Source organism: Psammomys obesus, unplaced genomic scaffold (genome assembly GCF_907164565.1).
Source record: "Psammomys obesus unplaced genomic scaffold, mPsaObe1.curated_primary_1811, whole genome shotgun sequence".
NCBI classification, from domain to species: domain Eukaryota; kingdom Metazoa; phylum Chordata; class Mammalia; order Rodentia; family Muridae; genus Psammomys; species Psammomys obesus.
Window position 1 is genome coordinate 49,007,097 of NW_026591086.1, and position 15,678 is coordinate 49,022,774.

Below are 15,678 nucleotides of genomic sequence, written 5' to 3' on the forward strand. Positions count from 1 at the left end.
TTTTTTTTTTTTTTTTTTTTTTTTTTTTTTTTTATCAATATTGGAATTTTCCGGGATAAGGTACTGGAGACTTATCATCTATTTAGTCACTCAAATGCTTTCAAACAAATGCACACTATTTGCCAAAGATTAGTCAAATTATTAGCAACTGAGAAAGACACAAAGCAAAACAAAACAAGACAAAAAACAAACAAGCAAATCTTTTTCTTTTCAAGCTTACATTATAAATCAGGAAGACAAAGGATGCAAAATATGTAAATTTTACTATACGCTACAGGGTACTGAATAACACTGGAGAAAATGTATCAGGAATAAATTTGGATGTTGGGGACCAGAAAAGGCTGTACCTGTCTGATTTATTAGGAAACAAGTCCTCTATACTTAGGGAGAAGAGTACTTACTTTCCTAAAATGACATGGATTGCACAATGAGGCTGATCACAATTTCTGGGCATTGTTTTTCCCCACAGTGCTAAGCGCCAGGGTTCCTTTGTATTCTTGCTGGAAGGTAAGAGAGAGGAAAGGACCTACCCCTGCTTTCAGAGCAAATAATGATGTGCACCTCACATCAAGTTAATTTGAGGGGTCAGCGTTGTTTACATCAGTTCTTTGTTTACATCAGTTCTTGATGTGAATGAGCTGCTGCAAAGGGTGAATATTTGACAAACATGGCAAATCAGTAAGGTAGCTCCAGAGATGCATTTGGGACATTTGGATAACCAACCAAAGAAAAGCTGAGGGGCTTTTTTGGTTTCATCTAAGTGCACACTGAAATATGAAATACCCTCTATGCATACTGTGATGGTGAAGGTACAGCCATCTGGTCTTACAAGGTGATACCAGTGGGACATAAAGAGACACTTTCCTGAATTTGATCTTAAAGCACTGATTTCATGGATGTGCTTTTGAGGTTGGAATTTCTTTTAATTGTCAGAAATCCATTTTATGCAGACTTAAGGATATAGATAGAAAAGCAACCTAATATATGTATGTATGTCCTCCATTTTTTAAGTAAAAATTAAGGCAGATAATTTTTTACTTTTATTTTTTTTAACTTTTGTTAATTATACTTTATTCACTTTGTATCCCCCCATAAGCTCCTCCCTCCTCCCCTCCAGATCCCATCTTCTACATTACTACAGAAGCCACTTGGACACTGAACTGCCATGGGCTACATCTGTGCAGGGGCTCTAGGTTATCTCCATGCATGGTACTTGGTTGGAGTATGAGACTCTGGAAAGACCCCTGTGTTCAAATTTCTGGTCCTTTTGCTCTCATTGTAGAGTTCCTGTCTAGTTCCTTACTATTTCCCACTTCTTTCATAAGATTCTATGCACTCTGCCCAACAGTTGGCCATAGTCTCAGTGTCTGCTTTGATAGTCTGCAGGGCAGAGCCTTTCAGGGGCCCTCTGTGGCAGTTTCTTAACTTGTTTCCTGTTTTCTTCTTTTCTGATGTCTATCCTCTTTGCCTTTCGGGAAGGGGATTGAGCATTTTAGTTAGAGTACTCCCTCTTGATTCGTTTCTTTAGGTGTACAGATTTTAGTAGGTTTGTCCTATATTATATGTCTATATGAGTGAGTATATACCGTGTGTGTCTCTCTGCTTCTGGGACAGCTCACTCAGGGTGATCCTTTCCAGTTCCCACCATTTACCTGCAAATGTAATGATTACCTTGTTTTTCATTGCTGAGTAATATTCCATTGTGTAGATGTACCACAATTTATGTATCCATTCTTCAGTTGAGGGGCATCTGGGTTATTTCCAGGTTCTGGCTACTACAAATAAAAGTGCTACAAACATGGTTGAGCAAATGTCTTTATTGTGTACTTGAGACTCCTTTGGATATATGCCTAGGAGTGGTATGGCTAGGTTGTGGAGAAAGGGGAATCCTCCTCCACTGCTGGTGGGAATGTAAACCACTTGTACAACCACTCTGGACATCAATCTGGTGTTTTAGCAGATAACTAGAAATAGCGTTTCCTCAAGATCGAGCCATACCACTCCTAGGCATAGATCCAAAAGGCAGATAAATTTAAGGAAATAAAAAATAATAAATATACCATATTTTTAATATAATTTTTATTTTTTATATGAATCACATGTTATTTACTTTGTATCCAAGCTCTAGCCCCCTCCCTCATTTCCTCCCAATCCCACCCTCCCTCGCTCATTGTCTCCCTGCCTCTTTCCAAGCCCACTGATTAAAACCCCTGTGACAAACAAAACATTGGAAACATAAATATGTACACTATAAATAATTAAGCTAATACTAGAGGTTAGAAGGTTTTTCCATTAGTTTTAATAGTAAGAACTGGAGTGGACAAGAGCTCCACAAGGAGAACAACAGAACCAAGAAATCTGGGCACAGGAGTCTTTTCTGAGAACAATAATCCAACCAAGGATCATTCATGGATATAACCTAGAACCTGTCCTCAGATGTAGCCCATGGCAGCTCAGTACCCAAGCCGATGCCCTCATAAGGGAAACAGGAACTGTCTCTGACATAAACTCAGTGGCTGGCCATTTGATTACCTCCCCATCTGAGAGTGCAGTAGCTTTGCCAGGCCACAGAGGAAGACAATGCAGCCAGTCCTGATGAGACCTGATAGGGTAGGGTCAGACACTAGGGGAGGAGGACCTCCCCTATCAGTGGACTTGGAGAGGGGCATGGGAGGAGATGAGGGCGCGAGGGTGGGATTGGGAGAGAATGAGGGAAGGGGGTTACAGCTGGGATACAAAATGGATAAACTGTACTAAATATAAAAAAAAAATAAGAGGATATTCTGTGATTCAAAGTGAGTTCTAAGTCAGCCTGAATATAAAGTGGGACTCTGTTTCAAAAGCAAAGATAAAATTGTGTGCATATAAAAGATTCATTTGATTGAGGGTATACTATCCAGAATTTTTTCACCATGACAAAAACAGTTAAGGAAAGTATTTAAGAAGGAGAATTTATTTTACCCTTGCATTCATTCCTGCAAGATGGGTGGAGCACCATCGCAGAACAAATGAGCAGATTCATAAACACAATCACATTCAAAGTCAGATGCTATCACAAAAAAAGATGAAATTGAATATTTGACATCATATAATGTTTATACTTCAGTTGAATACGTTTTCAAAGTAAAAAAAAAAAAAAAGTGAATTCTAAGAATATTGAGGGAATGGCCAAGCGAAGACTGGACATACTTGAGACCCATCCCATTAATGTTGTTCTGTTATTCTTGGAGGGAGTAGCCTAGCACAACTCCTCTGAGAGGTTTCACCTAACAGCTGATGGAAAAAGATACAGAGACTCACAGCCGCACATTAGACCGAGCTCGACAATCCTGTGGAAGAGCTCAGGGAATGACTGAGAGAGCCAGAGGGAGCAAGGATTCCACAAGAAGATCTAAAGAGTCAACTAACCCTGGGCCCGTGGGGGTTCACAGAGACGGAACCACCAACTAAAAAGGATGCATAGATTGGTCTAGGCCCCCTGCACACATATAACAGGTATGCAGCTTGGTCTTCATGTGGGTCCCCTAACAACTTGAACTGGGCCTTTTCTGACCCTGATGCCTCCCTTTGGATCTCATTCCCCTAACTGGCATGCCGTGTCTGGCCTCAGTGGGAGAGGATTCGGCTAGTCCTGCAGTGACTTAATGTGCCAGGGAGAGTTGTTATTAACGGCAGACCAACCCCCTCCTCCTCCGAACATAAGGGAGGGGTGAATGGAAGTTTGGAGTGTGCTAAGAAGGGGGAATGTGAGGAGAGGAGAGAGGGTTGCAATCAGGATGCAAATTGAATAAATAATTTTTAAAAAGAATAAATAGTGAGGGGAACAAGGACTATTTCTAACAGGAACTCAATGGCTGGCTCTTTGGCCTCCCCACCCACCAAGGGAGAAGCAGTCCTGTTAGGCCACAAAGGAGGGCTTTGCAGCCAGTCCTGAAGATACCTGATAAAACAGGATCAGATGAATGGGGAGGAGCCCCCCCCCAATAGTGGACTTGGAAAGGGGCAGGGTGGAAATGAGGGAGGGAGGGTGAGATTGGGAGGGAATGAGGGAGCTGGATACAGCTGGGATACAGAGTTGATAAAATGTAACTGGTAAGAAAAAAGAAAATTAAAAAGAAAAAAAAGAATAAATATAAAGAAATTAAAATAGAATATATGCATATGTGTTGTTATATAACACATTTTTAAAAAATACTGTATTCTGCATATGACCTATATTTAGATGTATTGGTGCTCCCGAACTTTGATGAGGTACATCCAATTATTTTGTTGTTGTTTTTTTGAGAGAGAATATAGTTAGTATGTATCCCAGTCTTGCCACCTTGAACTTACTATGTAGCCCAGTTTCTCTTTAGAATTATAATCCTAGTTCCTTGGCCTCACTGATCCCAGGGTACAAGTATGACTCAAAACATACAACTCTTCTTCATCATTTAACATAAGAAGTTTATCTTTTTTTGATATATGATTAAAGGCAACAAAATAATAGGAGGTCAAACTCTGTCTCAAAAAATCAGTCACGTATATTTTCACATCACATTGAATGTAGGTGCAACATTTACTTGCTATTATCTTGGAACTATGACAGTTATCGGACTCTGAGGTATGTCATTATTTAATCTAGTAACTATTTGGAGATAATATCAGACCCTAGTTGAAAATGAACATTAAAAAATATTTACAAAAAATATATTGGTAAGATGTAAAGAATATGTACTAACATTCAGTTAGCAATGTGAACCAGCACAGCCAGTTTGAAGAACAGTAAGTACCTCAAGAAACTAAAATACAGTCCCTGTATGAAGCAGATATATTCATCTTGAGTTCATATTCAAGGACCTAATGTTTGCCCATCAAAGATTCATGAATTATCATGCTTGTCACAACACTAAAAGAAAATGAGTTAGGATATATATATATATATATTCTATACACATGTAACGTTTATATGCATACATAAACATACTCACACATTAAATCTTAAAGAGAGTTGGATGTTTTCAGTCATACCTATATTCTGGGATTGGAACGGAGGAAGAAGCAGGTTACAATTCTTTCTTTTTTTCTACTTTTTTCCATTTATGTATTAATTTAATCTCTTTACAGCCTGATCCCAACACCTTCTGTCCTCTCCTCCTAGTCTCTTCCTCATGCTCTCCTCCCACCATTTCTCTCTATCCTCTTCCTCAAAAAAAGGTGACCCCCATATGAACCTTCCCAGGTTCCTGAAGTCACAACAGAACTAAGCTCATCTTCTCCCACAGTGGCCTAACAAGGCTTCACAACTAGGGGGAAGGGATTCAGTGGCAAGCAACAGAGTCAGAGACATCCCCTCTTCCATTGTTAGGAGCCCCATATGTTGACCATGCTACACATCTGCTACACATATGTAGGGGTCTTGGTCCAGCCCATGCATGCTCTTTGGTTGGTGCTTCAGTCTATGTGAGTCCCCATGGGTCCAAGTTAGTTGACTCTGTAGGTCTTCGTGTGGTATCCTTGATGGTCCCAAGGAAAGATGTTGAATCTCACTCAGAAAAAAAGATAAATAGATATTTGGAGTAGATGGAGGGAGGAAACTGGGTGGAAGGGGTTGTGGGGAGAGTAACAGGGGTGAGGACCAGGTGTGAAGAGAGCAATGAATGGTGGAATTAGAGGACATCCACCTGACAGAGGAGGATCCTGGGAGTCCATGGAGGTGACCTCGAGCAGGAGCGTTTAAGGAGCCTGAAGTTGCCCCTGCCCATAGCCAGGTGGGATTTCCAGCGGAGCGAGGAGGACACCAAATCAGCCATAAAACCTTCCACCCAAAATTCGTCTTGCCTGCAAGAAGTGCAGGGTAAAGATGGAGCAAGACTGAGGGAATGGTAAACAAATGAATAGCCCAACTTGAGATACACCCTATGGGTTCTAACATCCTACTGTACAGTAGCATGGCCATAGACAACAATAGCACATTGCAAATTTCAAAATCTATAAGGAAGTAGCTATATGCTTTCCTGGAACTAACAGTAAATGCCTGCATGCATCCGATAAGAATTAAATAGTATGCAAAGTGTCTGTATTTAAACATGGCATAGGACATCGTTAGCATATAGTAATTTACGATTTTGTAGTCTATGAATGTAATTTAAAATAAGTATTTAAAAGAGAAATATATTTTAATCATTTTAAGTCAAATAATGTTGAGCAGTAATAATTTTCTCATGAATGCACAGGCATGTGTCCTCTATAATTTTACATTTGATTTTACTTGTTTAACTATTATTTAAAAATATGTGAGAATTTTAAATCTGAGCAGATACTTATGTGTTTCAAATTTAAACCAGCATCACAATGTTGGAAATTCAAGATTCCATTAATTTCTTATTTAAGCTTGAAGTTAATTCTTAAATGTTTTTATTTATTTTGTGGTGATTTTGCTTTCTTTCTGAAACAGTTTCTGAAATTTTTGTTTGTTTGTTTGTTTGTATGCATTATTTCTGCCCAAATAACTTCCAACTATAATGATTGAAGACATTTATTTCTGAAAATCTTGATATCTCATTTTCTGTATGTTCTGTATATTCTGTATATTCTGTGGTGGTAAGTACAGAGTGTATCAGGGTGGAGATAGAAAATCATTTTTATAAAACTAGAATGTATTAGCTAATATGATACCATCCCCTCACATGTGGTTTTCTCAGTTTGTGAATATTGTCATGTGCCCATTAAGTTGACAATGCCTTAAAATTCCCCAGTAAATCAGAAACTTCAAGCAGATTTGGCTTAGATTTCATTAAAATCCATTAAATTATTTTTAAAAAGAAGGGAATTCTGTTCCCTGTTTCTTCCCTCTTCCCATGTCTATCCCATTTGCCTTTCCAAATGAGTATTGATGATCTTACCCAGGGTCCTCCTTCTTGCTTGGCTTCTTTAGGTGTACAGATTTTAGTACATTTATACTATATTAAATGTCTAATATCCACTTACTAGTGAGAATAGTCCATGAGTGTCTTTCTGCTTCTGAGCTACTTGACTCAGGATGATCTTTTTTTTTTTACCACAGAGGGCCTCTGAAAGACTCTACCCAGCAGAGTATCAAGCAGATCCTAAGACTGATAGCCAAACTTTGGATAGAGTGCAGGGAATCTTATGAAAGAAAGAGGAGACAGAAAGACTTGGAGGGGACAGAAGCTCCACAAGGAAAACAACAGGACCAAGAAATCTGGGCACAGGGGTCTTTTCTGAGACTGATAACTCCAAACAAGGACCATGCATGGAGATTACCTAGAACCCCTGCACAGATGTAGCCCATGGCAGCTCAGTTTCCCAGTAGGTTCCTTAGTAAGGGGAACAGGAACTCTCTCTGACATAAACTCAGTGGCTGTCTCTTTGTTCACCTCCTTGATGGAAGAGCATCCTTGCCAGGCCACAGAGAAAGACAATGCAATCAGTCCTGATGAGACTTGATAGGCTAGGGTCAGATGGAAAAGGAGGAGGCCTTGCTCTATCAGTGGATTCAGGGAGGGGCATAGGAGGACATTGGAGAGGGAGGGTAGGATTGGGAGGGGACAAAGGAGGGGGATACAAATGGGATACAAATTGAGCATATTTTAATAAATAAAATAAATAAATAAAAAGAAAAATTGAATTATTACAAATATTAAGATGTAGCATGTATTTTTTATAATATAAAAGTGTTTTGTGGTGTATTCGTGCTTTTGGATTGTTTTAAAACCTGTTCCCTGCAACCTAGAGCACAAATAGATTTCATAAGTGTGTGTGTGTGTGTGTGTGTGTGTGTGTGTGTGTATGTGAGAGAGAGAGAAAGAGAGAAACAGAGACATAGACAGAAGTTTTATTTCATGCTGGCATCTTGCTTTAGTTGTGAGTGTGTGATGTAAACTGCGTGCATGATTGTGGGATACATCCAATGTGATCGTTCACTTTTATTATAATGATTGATATATTACTTCCTACGCAAAAGTCCATTAATGTTAATATTCAATAATCTTTCCTGAACATTTGGGTGAGTTAAATATACTGATTAGTTTTAGTCAAGTAACTGGATAATAACCCAGAGTAACTTACTGGAACTGATCAATTTGAGTTCCAATTCAGACTATCTGTAATAGTAGCAGTAGAAGCAATATTAGTAGTAAATGTCTTAATAATATAAAAATACAAACTGAAATGTAAATAAGTTACACAATCTTTCATTAAGGTGAATATATTATCTTACATTAGTATTTCTAGTTATAAGCTGTCTCCACTTACATGCATTTTAATCACAGTATTCATTAACCACAGGGACAAATGTTAACCATATTAAGTTTTTCTATTTGAAATTAATAAATGTTTAAGCATGTCTGGAAAATAAAATCAAGCATAGAGTATTTTGGGAAATGTTCAGATTTTTTTTTCTTCATTTAGATAAAAATAACTTAACAAAGAATATTTTCCCCAAATTGATTAATACTTTTAAATTAATAATGTTATTATATTTAATATCCTGTGCAGTATCAGATGTATTGAGTTTGACTGCATGACTATTTTACATTTTTCTGCAGACATTTCCAACAACTATACATTAAAATTTTAAAGTAAAGCAGTTATATTTTAAAGTGGAAGAGTAAGTACTGAAATACATTTTAAAGTTGTAAAGTTTTACTACTACTAAAGGCAAGTATAATCACTGCCTTGCTCAACCATCGTAGGAGATGCTTTCTCCTGTAGCAGATGGGAAGAAATGCAAAGACTCACAGCCAGACGTTATGCACAGAGCAAGAGACCCCAGAATGCTCAGTTGGAATCTGGATGTCGCCATCAACTTCCTCCCCTCATGGTCCAGGGAAGCTTGAAGAAGAGGAAATGGAAAGGAAAGGAGCCAGAGTTCAGTTTTCAGTGAGATACTCATTCATCATTTTTGAGACATGCTCATATGTAGATCTGGCTGTCCACAAGCTCACTATCTAGCCACAGGAGTCAATGAAGTATATCAGCCCTCAGTTCTATTTCTTGAATGTTGAGATTACTGATGGAAACAATCACTTCTTACTGAACAACATGTTTTTTTGGTGCTATTTTGACAAAATCTGACCCAAAAAATGGAAGAAATAACAGATAATCACCTGAACAGTCAATGTCACTAGAGAGTCCATAGAGAATGACAAAATTGCTTTAAAATTCATATACACATATGAATCTTTAGATGAAATTATCATTTCACTGGGAAGATTTTGCAAATACGTCTAATAGGCTCTGGCTTTCTTTTCATTAAAAAAAAAAAAAAAACAAACTTCTGTAGCAAAATGTTAATAATGAGATCCTCACTTGGAAAGCCATGACAAGATAACAAAATGGGTTAAAAATGATCTGGTGAGTTCATAAACTTAAATGACAAAATGAGAAAAATATAAGGTAACAATTTTTTTTCTAGCTAAATTAAAGTTGTGTCCAGTAAAAATGCAACATCTAGAAAAAGATCTAACCAAGAATGCTGTCATAAAGTATGTCGTTATGACAGAAATAAAATCTGAGACTTTGTAAGAGGATTCAGGTGAGTTCAGTAGGCAAATTATGCTTTCGAACATTTCTAACCAAAGGTGTCTGTAATCATGAGAGACAGAGAGAGGGAAAAGCACTGGAGAGAAAGATAGAAGATGACACTATCTCAAAACACATGTGTCACTGAAACACCCAAACTAGAGATTGTGAATAAACCTTATGAAATTCCACTGATTTGTAAGCTAGTTAAAAATACAAGATTTTTAAAACTGATTTGTGGCAGATGTATTCCTCATTAGTGAATAGTGCTGCACCCACATGACATTTTGTTAGTCTAAAATCTAAGTGAAAATCTAAGTGTCAGGTACAAGCTATCTAAAAAAGAGTTACTGGCAAAGGGGCCTAGGAAGCACTGAAGCTCAAACCAGGTATTGCTACTGCTTGCGGCTAATTGTCCAACCTAAGTATATAAGAGAGCTATTGCTGGAGATGCCACACATTTTGGTAGCCAGGGACAGAGAATTCTTTAAGTGTCCAGTAAACTCCCTCCTCTGCCTATAATTCCTGGTGCTAAGCAGCTGCTGAGCAGGTTGCTGAATGAGAAAAGGCATCACACACATGGCTGTAGCATGGGTAGCAATAAATTTTCACAGTGCATTAAAATCATTCATTTATTAGTTCATTCATTCACTAACGCATGTAACTAGAGGACATGCAAGTAGGAGAGATATGTGAGAACGGTTCTTAGGATGGAGAGAGGGAACACCGCTTACAATTATAATGGTGATGCATTGTGCGTGTGTGTGTGCGCGTGCGTGAAATTCTCAAAAAGAAAGTAAAACCTGTTAAAAACACGAAATTTATCAGACATAGAATCATACATAGAAATTCATAACATATTTGTAATCTTACATAGAAATTCACAACATATATGAGACAGCTGTAAAAATAAAAAGCACCTTCGTTTATATTAAGACAACCATGCCAACATACCTGAAAGCAAGAGGTATGCACTACCTTTATCTGACTGGTAGCCAGTAGTCTGAAGTATTGTTGCCAAGAAAGAAATGTCCTCCACATCTATTCTATGAAGCATTTAAAAAGAATATGGGATCAAGAGCTTGCTGGTAATATTGAATTCAGACCAAAATCTACTTCTGCAAAAATAACAACTCTTTAAACCCTCAAGCTTCTACACAAAGTGAGGTTGTTTGTCCATGGCTCGTGGGATGCTATAGACCATTGATTTATATGTGGCTCAACTTCTTTGCACTCATAATCATTAAGTTATTGATTTATCTCTCTTTCATTCCTGTATTATCACCTTTATTCTGATTAACGTTCTTTGGACCGAGAAGAACAAACTCCACACAATGTAAGCAACAGGACCTGGAATTCCAGCTTACGTACATGATGCTGAAACATTAGAAGGTATTAGAAATATATATGCCAAGTATTTTTTATAGTGACAAGTTAGATTATTATAAAAATAATTATTCTTCAATAACTAGTTACTTGTATCCCACTTCAGTAAATTTATTTCTTCCTAGCAGAATGATTTTTGACACAAATGAGTACAATGACACAAATCTCTACTGAGCTTGGTAGATAAGTGTGTGTGGAAGTGAAAGGAAGAAAAATCTTATATTGATGGTGGGAATGTAAACTGGTACGACTTCTTTGGAAATCAATCTGGCGCTTTCTCAGACAATTGGGAATAGTGCTACATCAAGATCCAGCTATACCACTCCTAGGCATATAACCAAAAGATGCTCAAGTACACAACAAGGACATTTTTTCAACCATGTCTGTAGCAGCTTTATTCGTAATAGCCAGAATCTGGAAACAACCCAAATGTTCCTCAATGGAGGAATGGATACAGAAACTGTGGTACTTTTACACAATGGAATACTACTCAGCAATCAAAAACAAGGAAATCATGAAATTAGCAGGTAAATAGTGGTATCTAGAAAAGATCATCCTGAGTGAAGTATCCCAGAAGGAAAAAGACTCAAATAGTATATATTCACTTATAAGTGGATAGTAGACCTATAAAATAGGACAAACATACGAAAATCTGTACACCTAAAGAAGATAAACAAGAAGAGGTACAGGGTAAGATGATCATTCATCACTCAGAAAGACAAATGAGATGGACATTGGAAGTAGGAGAAAATAAGAAACAGGACAGAAGCCTATGAGAGAGGGTCTCTGAAAGACTCTACCTAGCAGTATATCAAAGCAGATGCTGAGACTCATGACCAAACCTTGGGCAGAGTGCAGGGAATCATGTGAAAGAAGGGGGAATTAGTAAGACCTGAAGAGGACAGGAGCTCCACAAGGACCAAATATATCTGGACACAGGGGTCTTTTCTGAGACTGTTTTTCTAACGAAGGACCTTGCATAGATATAACCTAGAACTCTTGCTAAGACATAGCCCATGGCAGCTCAGCATCCAAGTGTGTACCATAGTTAGGGGAACAGGGACTGTCTCTGACATAAACTCAGTGGCACACTCTTTGACTTTTCCCCTCCTGAGGGAGGAGCAGTCTTGCTAAGCCACAGAGCAGGACATTGCAGCCAGTCCTGAAGAGACCTAATAAGCTAGGCTCAGATAGAAGAGGAAGAGGACTTCCCCTATCAGTGGACTTAGAGAGGGGCAGGGAGAAGAAGAGGAGGGAGGGTGGAATTGATAGGGAATGAGGGAGGGGGCTACAGCTAGGATACAAAGTAAACAACCTGCAATTAATATAAAAATAAAAATTATAAAAAAATATTACATGGACATTGTGGCAAGGCTTGTTCTCGTATATTCCACTGACCTGTCATTGGGAGCAGACAGGGTATGTTAAATGCAGTTTGTTACCTTTAAACAGAAAAATTTTGAAAATTACCCTTAATCCATTTCTTTTCATCAGGGGACTACATCCAAGGTGATCTGGACCCAGTTAAACCACAGCCTGAAGCACAGCTTCTCCTAGGGAACTGGATACAGTAAGAAACAGAAAGTGTATGCTTCAGACCCAAACGAGGTGGGTTTACAGTGTGTGGTTAAATAGAAGTCTTGTGGCAACTGATGATTTGAAATTACAGTGATTTTTTTTCTTCATGTGGTACAATATATTTAATGGTGAACCTAATGTAAAATCTGAAAACTTGTCAATTTAGTTCTATTAACTACTGGATCTTCAATGCCGCTTTGTCATTAGGAATAAAGAGACTGAGCTTTATAAGAGAAACATTTCTCTTAAATATATACTACTACACAAAATGTATTATTGTTATAATTTTAGTTATTATTATCATTGTCTTTATCAATTATTAAAATTATTGTTCAAAGTAATATTATAAATAAAAGCAAAAGTGCAAAGAAGTTTATAGCTTTCTTAAGTTTTCATGAAAATTGATAGCATGAGAATTTAGAAACAGTACTGTTTTCTTCTTTAGCATGAACCTATTTATAATCAGAATTATAGAAGTTACAAGTGAACACAACATTGTAACAGATGGAGTTTATGACATAATTATTTTTGAATTGGATTATAGTGTACTTTTGAAAAGATTAAGCACTATTCTGATTTCCATCTTTTAAAAATTAGCTATATTTAATTTTGTTTCATTTATTGCAGAAACAAGTACTAATTGAATTCACATGGGACTCTCGTCAGGGAACTGTTTCCACTTAGGGCCTATCAAAATTTCACAGTTTACTTTTGTCAATTTGCTAAAGTAACTTAATATTGTAGATAAAGTCTCTCTCTCTCCCTCTCTCATGCATGTGTGTGTGTGTGCATGTCTGTGTGTGAATCTGAGCACACGCTTGTCATAGTGCATATAATCATGAGAAAGCAATTCTAGCAATCAGCCCTTGTCTTCCACTTTGTGTTTGACACAGGATCGTGTTGCTCACTGCTGGCTATGCCTTATTGACTAGCCCATAAGCTCCCGGGAATCCTTTCACCTCCATGTCCCTTCCCCTTTGTCAGAGTACTGGCATGAAAAGCCTGTGCTACAATTCCCAGCTTTTGGTGTGGTTGGCAGTTCAAAGTCGTGGCTTCCCATGCATATGTGGCGAGCTCTTTATGCGCTACACCATCTGTGTTGCCTCGAAATCCCTCCTTTGAATAATAGATTGAAGTAGAGAGAATAGGATTTCTTGCTTTAAGGAACTCAGCAAGAGATAAAAATTTAAAGGTAATGAATTATCAACAGCTTCACTATATATCATGATAAATACAAAATTCAAGGCTCTGGAAAGCTTAGTCTTAACCATTCATGCGAATTTCATATTACTAATATTTCAAAACATATGAAGTAAGAATAAAGTATATTCTAGAATGTTACAATTTTGCTGATCTGAAACTTATAGTCAAAATTTGAAGGAAGTTTCTACATTTGCAAAATATAAAATCTGAACTCTCTCCTTCCCTAACCCGGTTTTAGAGACAGAATTTCACGAAATAGCCATGGATGGCCTGGAGTTCAACGTGTAGACCAGGATGGACTCAGACCTAGAGTTGATTCTCCTGCTACTTGAGTGCTGGAATTAAAATGTATGCCATAATACCCAGATAGTTTCCCCTTTTTTAATTTTCACAAGTAGAAATAGGAGTAAATATAACATTCTGAAGCATCTAATTATTCAAATATTTGAGGCTGAGAGGCATAGAAAACAGATACAGTGGCTAGTGGGACATGAGACGTTTAAGAGAAGTTTGAGAGAGTTCAGGTGAGTAAGGCTAATAAGGAGTAAGGAAAGATTTAATTGGGTGGTTGATGCGAAGGGTTATAGGGAGAGTAATAGTAGGACTGACTATCACGACAGACATTTGAAAATGCCTTATGAAAACCTACTATAAAATTTTAGCAAAATATATAGAAAACATATATAAAAGGTCTTTGCTTCTTTTTATAAAATATTTTCTAGTTCTGGTGAAGAACAACACATCCCCCAAGCACCATAGGCTATGAAAAAAAAAAAAAAAAAACTAGTACAAAATATGCGTGACCTGTTTTTTAAGGTGACACTCGATAGGGCCCCATGGACACTGCCAATTTAATGGATGCTGTTGCAGCTACTCTCAATTGTCCTTAAGAACTTGGATAACAAGGGAACAAAGTTTGAAGGAAAGTCCAAACAACAATTGGCCCAACCTGCGACCCACCCCACAGTACAGATTCAGCCTCCGACACTAATAATGATACTCTGCTATGCTTTCAGACAGGAGCCTAACTTGACTATCAGCTGATTGGAACAGCTGCTGGGTCGTTCAGCCAAACATGGAGCAGAATTCTGGGGGTCCTGTGGAAGTGTTGAAGGAAAGATGGACAAATATGGAGGGGACAGGAATCTCACAAGATGACCAACAGAGACAACTAACCCAGACCCACGGAGGATTACAGAGACTGAGAATTCAACCAAGGAGCATGCATGATCTGGACTTAGGACCCCTGCACACATGTAGCCGATGAGTGGCTTGATCTTCATATGGGGTGTCTGATGAGGGACAGGGTAGGTGGTGGCTCTTTCTAACATGGACTCTATTACCTGCTTTTGGATCACTTCCCCCTAGCTGCACTACCTTGCCTGGCCTTAGGGGATGAAGATATGCTCAGTGTGATGTGACATGGTGTGTTGGGGGTGGCTAATACAGGGGGAGGGAGGCTCTCTTTTTCTGGGGTGGAAAACGGAGAGGGAAAATGGAGAAGGAAGGGAAGTGGAGGGAGGGCTGGGAGGAGGGGAGGAAGGGAGCATCCTCAGGATGTAAGTTAAATAAACTAATATAAAATTTAAGAAAGAGATCTTGGTAGTAGATGAAAACCTCACAAGGCAAAAACAAGCTCCTGTTGATTTGGAAACTCAATCTGTTCTGCCAAACATTGACTGTACTGGACAGTGATTCTGTGGCAGAAAAGCCACCAACAGTCATACCTAATTGGGACTTCTCTTAACTAAAATGGTGATGGGCCTGACAAGGTCTACCACTGCAATAATGTTGTCCATCAATAAGATTGCCTTTAAACTCAGCTTGATAATGCCAAGTTGTTGTAAAAGCAAAGATGAACATGATAATACAGCAGCCAGCTGAAATGTACAAGATAATATGACAGCCAGCTGCAATGTACAACAGGCTACTGTAGCTTAAGCAGACTATCTTATTACACATAGGGCGTGAAGAATAAGTTATTGC

General features: G+C 38.2%; 1 long non-coding RNA gene across 1 annotated transcript in view; it reads right to left on the reverse strand.

The window, feature by feature from the left end:
- LOC129678836 (uncharacterized) overlaps window positions 1–8,826 on the reverse strand; it is a 47,791-nt gene extending 38,965 nt beyond the window's left edge. Inside the window, exon 1 of the long non-coding RNA XR_008720447.1 lies at window positions 8,743–8,826. This is a non-coding gene — a long non-coding RNA (uncharacterized LOC129678836). The remainder of the gene's footprint in view (window positions 1–8,742) is intronic.
- Window positions 8,827–15,678: the final 6,852 nt, after the last annotated feature.